This window comes from Gadus macrocephalus, chromosome 13, assembly GCF_031168955.1.
Source record: "Gadus macrocephalus chromosome 13, ASM3116895v1".
NCBI lineage: Eukaryota > Metazoa > Chordata > Actinopteri > Gadiformes > Gadidae > Gadus > Gadus macrocephalus.
The window spans coordinates 15759700-15765849 of record NC_082394.1 but is presented as its reverse complement, the minus strand read 5'-3'; positions in this window follow the sequence as shown (position 1 = coordinate 15765849).

Below are 6150 nucleotides of genomic sequence, written 5' to 3'. Positions count from 1 at the left end.
ACGAAATAAAAAATATCAAAAAAAATAAGAAAGAAAAAAAAGGCAAGAGACTTCAAGAGGAAAAACTCTTCAAAGCCCAGAGTCCAGCTGCAGTCAGGGAACTTTTGGTGGATTCAATTTTCCTCTTCCTCGACCGCTCCCTCACCCCCCTATTCCCCCCCCCCCCCCCCCCCTTCCACCACCCAGCCTACACCACCGTGAGCATTAGATACACAGACATGTCTGGTTCACTTTTTCATGACTCTCCTGATACCTCATGAGTCACACAAAGCCCCCCGCTGCCTCCCATTGGAGGGGCCGGTTGGTCACATGCTTGTGTGCACTGCCGCTCCGCTCACCCTCCATTTACCACATCAGACAAACCAACTGCCGCTGGCGGGCCTCCACGGCCCCCGCGGCCCTTCTGCCGTCTGCCCGCCGATTAAAAGTCAGATATTACACTGCAGTGTTGTCCCAGACGCCGGCTAATTGATTATTTCCGGCGGTGCGCGTGCGGCGCGGCGCGGGGCTTTGTCAACATGGGGCGAGATGCCCATCGCTGCCACAATGAAGCACCCCTGGGGTGTTGCCAGCATGAGGTGCCACACACACACAGAGCCCAAAGATGCGCACACACACACACACACACAGGAGGGGGGGGGGGGGGTTCACATTCACAGCCAGATTTTATAGGACGGCTAATTCCCCCCCACTCGGCTCTGCTCGTATGGGCAGTCTGGGAAGCCTAGATGTCTTTTTGTCCAGGAAGGCGCTTTCTGTCTCTGTCTCCCCCTCCCTCCCACTCTCTCTCCCCCCCTCCCACTCTCTCTTTATTTCTCTCTTGTTCTCTTACTCTCTCTCTCTTTCACTGAATCTATTTCTCTGTCTATCTATCTCACTCTAACCCTCTCTGTATCGCCTGCTCTCTCTACCAACTTTCTCGTCCTTGCTCTCTATCTTGTGTTCTCTCTCTCTCTCTCTCTCTCCCCCTCTCTCTCTCTCTCTCTCTCTCTCTCTCTCTCTCTCTCTCTCACTCTCTCTCTCTCTCTCTCTCTCTCTCTCTCTCTCTCTCTCTCTCTCTCTCTCTCTCTCTCTCTCCCTCTCTCTATCTGGCTGTGTGTGTGCTTCCAGTGTATATCTGAATTGCAGATGTGCGTCGTGGTGATCCTGCCCACTGGCTCAGCCACCCAGGCAGCTGGGGCTACGTGGGCCGCTGGAGCTACACCGCCGCTACACAAGTAGCTCCCTGGTAGCTAAACCCTAGCTAAAGCATAGCTTAACCGTAGCTAAACCATAGCTAAACCCAGGGCTTCTTCGCCTCCGTTCCAAGACCCGGCTCCCGACTCAGCTCTGGCTGTCTCCCGCTGTTCATGTAATTGCTTTAATAGCCTTTTTTAAACACAGTGTTGGTTAACAAGCAGCCTCACGAAACAAACACAGTACACACAGTACACCAGAATAATCCCCCCAGCGCCGCCCACCCCTTCTGCTATTCAGTGCGTTTATGTGCCGTGGGTGTGTGCGTCGGAGCCCCCTGTGTGTTTCTTATGCTCCTGTTATTGGTGTCGACGCGCGCACGCCGCTGTCACACCGGCTGCTTCACCCACCGGCGCCGCCGCCGCCGCCGCCACCGCCGCCGCCGCCGCCGCCGCTTCCTCCTTCCTCGACTGAGTCCATCCGGGGATCATTATGTTAATCTCGCCGGTAATAAAGCCCTCTGGCTGTGTGTCCTCACTGCCCAGTCCCCGGTGTAATATAGACACACATCCTCCCAGCCGTACTCTCTACTTACTCCGTGAATTTACAGGCCCTTTTATGTGCCCTGTCAGTTGGCTCTGCTCCCCATTTATTTTTACTGCTTTTGTGTGCTCCTCGTGCCTTCATTCTGTGAAGGGATCTTCGTGGCAATAGGGTAAAAGACTCGGGATGTGGGAGGCAGGAGGGTGGGGGGGTACGGCGTGAACGACGGAGCGTGAACGCGCTGCGTAGTAGGGGGGGGGAAGTGCTGGCGTTTCGTTAAGGGAGGGGCTGTGACGGCATGTCCAATCCATCCATCCACTGGACTCCTTCCACTGTGGTTTCCTTGTAAATCGGCTTGACCTTTTTTATCTCGCTCCTTGGGATTGGCGCTCAGACACGCGGGGGAGGCAGTGGTGTTGATGGTGGTGGTGGTGGTGGTGGCGGTGGTGGTGACGGTGGAGCTGGTGGTGGTGGTGGTGGTGGTGGTGGGGGTGGGGGTGGTGTTGGGGTCTGGCGCGCTGCATCTTAATTCCTCCTCCCAGCTCCATGGGTTTATTACATCGCCTGTCCTGTCCCGACAGTTTGATTGGTCCCTCAGAGGTGATAAAACGACATGGCAGGGCGGAGAAGGGCAGAGGAGGGTGGGCTGGGCCGGGGTAGTTAAAAGAAAGGACGCGGGGAGGGGAACGAGGAGGGGGACGGGGAGGCGCTGATGTCAGAGGGGGACCTTCGATCTGGTAATTACTCTATTCGTCAGACGTGACCTCACCCTGCCCCGTGCTGCGACACAACACCGGATTGTGCTCCGAGGATGACAAACGCCATCAGAGCCCCGTTAATGCGTGTTAATACACGCCGGTCTGACTGGCAGGCTGGGGAGAGGAAACGGTGTACGGACGACGGTAACTAAGTCCCAATGTTATCCACACAGCGACCTCCCTTGCCTCTCTGAGCGGCGGTGAATCCCTGTAAGGATGGATTAGGAGGCAGATGTGATTTGGGCGTAACTGAGGGAGGGGCGTGGGGGCTGGGTTTGGGGGGTAATGGGGGTCGGAGGAAGACGAGCCAAATGTCCCAGGCCCCCGCCTTCGCCCATAACCTTCACAGAACTCTGGTGTCCGTGTGGCTAGATCGTTTTTTTTTTTGGTGCATGTGTGTGGTTGTGCGTGCGTGGGTGTGTGTGGAGGTTAACAAGGAGACAATCTGGATGTTCTCTCCCTCTCTCTCTCCCTTTCCGCCCTTTATCTTGTACTGCCATTCATTTTGGCTCTGTCTGTGCTTCCATTAATACCTCAGCTGGTTAACGGGTGATTACAGAATTGAACGAACGCAAGCTGCGAGTGCGTGGACATATTTGTGTGTGTGTGTGTGTGTGTGTGTGTGTGTGTGTGTGTGTGTGTGTGTGTGTGTGTGTGTGTGTGTGTGTGTGTGTGTGTGTAAGACCTCCGTGTCGCATACGTGGGTAGCTGAAAGCTTAAGGCTTCATTTTTCAAATTTAGATTTCAATTTAAGATTAATTATGTTTAGCTGTGCTTTTCACCGCAAATGTTGGAAGTATGTGTTTGCCTAATTTGCTGTGAATGGCTTTGGGCTGTAGCACATGTTCAACTCACCAACACAATATTTATGGGTTTGTGTGCATATGCACTGCCATGGAGCGTTCAATGCACTCCCGCCCAGATCAACATCCCAGCATAGAAAACAAAAAGCTTATTCACACGTCTTTTAACGGCCATATACAGGATTGTATTAATAATGGGATGACTTTTGAATGGCTCTCCATTGTTTGGGTGCGATGTGTGTGTGCGTGTTGAGTGGAGGGTGTGTGGTGTGTGTGTGTGGGGGTCCTACTACAGCCTGATCAATTGGAGCCCTTATTAAAAGCCTGGCAGCAGTGGTGCAACCGTATCCAATATCGATAGCACAGCGCCACATAGACAGGCTTCCACGGCTGTTAGAAGGTAGGCCTCTGGCAACCCCAACCGCCATTACCGGGTGGGCTGCGTGCCAACAGAGACCCCCACGCACGCCCGCCCCCCCACACACACACACACACACACACGCACACACACACACACGCCCTTCCACGCACCGCTTAGTTCCCACTTAGGGCCCCTCCCCACCTTTCTCCCTTCAAACACAGGTCAGGACAGACAGCTGGGCTGTCTGGGCAGCTGTCCTGAAGAGGCCCACAGAGGGAGGGAGAGAGAGAGAGAAGGGGGAGGGAGGGAGAGAAATGAGGAGAGATAGAGAGAGGGGAGCGAGGGAGGGAGTTAAATAAAGAGAGAGAGAGAGAGAGAGAGAGAGAGAGAGAGAGAGAGAGAGAGAGAGAGGTGGGGAGAGAGATTGATACCAATCTTTACGCAGGGAGACAGCTTGTGGTCACAAAAGTGATTGCTTATTTTAGTTCTGTGTGTGTCCCGGTGTGCGTGAGACTGAGAGTGTTTATGAGTGCGGCCGGATTTAGTTTCAGTCACTTCATTCACAATTTCGGCCAAGTAGAGAGAAAAAAAGGGAAAAAATGCCTTTTAAGCACACCCATTCCACCCAAGTGGTGCTGAAATTCAGAACAACACATTCGATGTCTGCCATTTGCCATTTGGCATGTCTCTGAAGGGCCCCAGTGGGAACGGGCCCCGGTGCTGAATAGCGCAGCCAAGCAGGGGCCCTATATAAGTCGGCACACAAGGGCCCGGGTGTAACTCACCACATTGTGTCAAGGTCAGCCCACTGTGCTCTAGGGTTAACCCCACTGTGTGCTGCTGATCAGGGGGTTAGGGTGGGGTGGAGGGCTGGGGGTAGGGTGTAGTGGTGGGTTTGGGGGGGAGATCGGCTTCTCAGTGTTTCCAAGACCCCCATCATGGCCGCCACCTCATCCGTAATCCCCGACAAAATGCGCGGATAAAGAAGCCAATGGATGGTGAGAATGTGTGTGTGTGTGTTTGTGTGTGTGTGTGTGTGTGTGTGTGTGTGTGTGTGTGTATGTGTGTGTGTGTGTGTGTGTGCGTGCGTGCGTGCGTGTGTGTGTGTGTGTGTGTGTGTGTGTGTGTGTGTGTGTGTGTGTGTGTGTGTGTGTGTGTGTGTGTGTGTGTGTGTGTGCGTGCGTGCGTGCGTGCGTGCGTGCGTGCGTGCGTGCGTGCGTGCGTGCGTGCGTGCGTGCGTGCGTGCGTGCGTGCGTGCGTGCGTGCGTGCGTGCGTGCGTGCGTGCGTGCGTGCGTGTGTGTGTGTGTGTGGGATGGGGGGGGGGGGATCTAAGACGTGGTGAGGACGTTAGAGAAGAGGCTGGTCCTCCCTGGGTTCCATCCTGAGGGCCGGCTTAACGCCAGATAAGACTCTCTCCACGGCCCCAGGGGAGACCCAGGCCCCACAGCTTTTACCCAAGTGGGAGGGGGGGTCAGGGGGACGCTACAGTAATCCTACCCCCATCCCCACTCTCCCATGTGGAGGTATGGCAGCATCAAGTAGCCCCACCACCCCCCACCCCCCACCAGGCCCTATAGAGAGTCGTTGGTGATACCATTCAGTGGTCGGACATTGATGTTGAAAATGATTCATTAAATTCAATAGGGGGGTTGGCGTGTATAAGGTTTTATTTTCCTCCTACTGCTTTTCCGACAGCGGTGTCATATCCTATGTTTTCACCGGTCCCCCAGAGAAACCCAAATTCAAAGTTCCTCTCGGAATCCAACGCAGGTAACTGCCTCTTCATGACGCTGAGGGGCCTGAACGTTTACTCCTTGACGTCACCATTGGTGGTGAGGGGTTATAGTATAACTCAAGCGGATTTGTGGAGCTTGTTCTAGAAAGCCGTTGATTTTGACGATGACGTCCGAGGGGGGATGAGGCTTGCTGGACCCCTTCAGTGTACTGCTACGCTGTGGGTGGATGTGGGGAGCTCCGTCTGAGTGGCAGTTTATCTTGACGTCCGTGTCCGAGTGAGGGTTAAGCGTCAATACAACCGCACGGTGAGCGGCGCATTGTATAAACAACGCCGCTCAGTATATCGCTGACCCACAACAACGGTACTCAAAATGTATCACCAAGTTGCCTTCGGTCGTAACACGTAACAGATTTAGAAAAATGTGTTTTGAGCTGAGAGTCTCAGGAAGGAGGGGGTCCTTCCTAGAACTCTCAGCGCAAAAACACATTTTTCTAAATCTCATCGTGTTTGAATTCCAGCTCAAACAGTGGCTGACCTGGCTCTTTCAGAAGCTGGGAGAGGTGAGGCTTATCTTGCCTTAAGGTGCCTACAGGAAGACTGTGGTCATTCAGTGGAGTATGAAACCAGAAGTCACCCTGCAGACCCGAGGCGAGTGGGGGTCTGCGGGCGGGCTCTCCACACCACTGATCAGTTCCCCCCTGCATATTGATTTAACCAGGAGCGGTAATTATTCAGCGGGTAGGTGTTTGTTTGCCGAGAAGTGAAGCTGC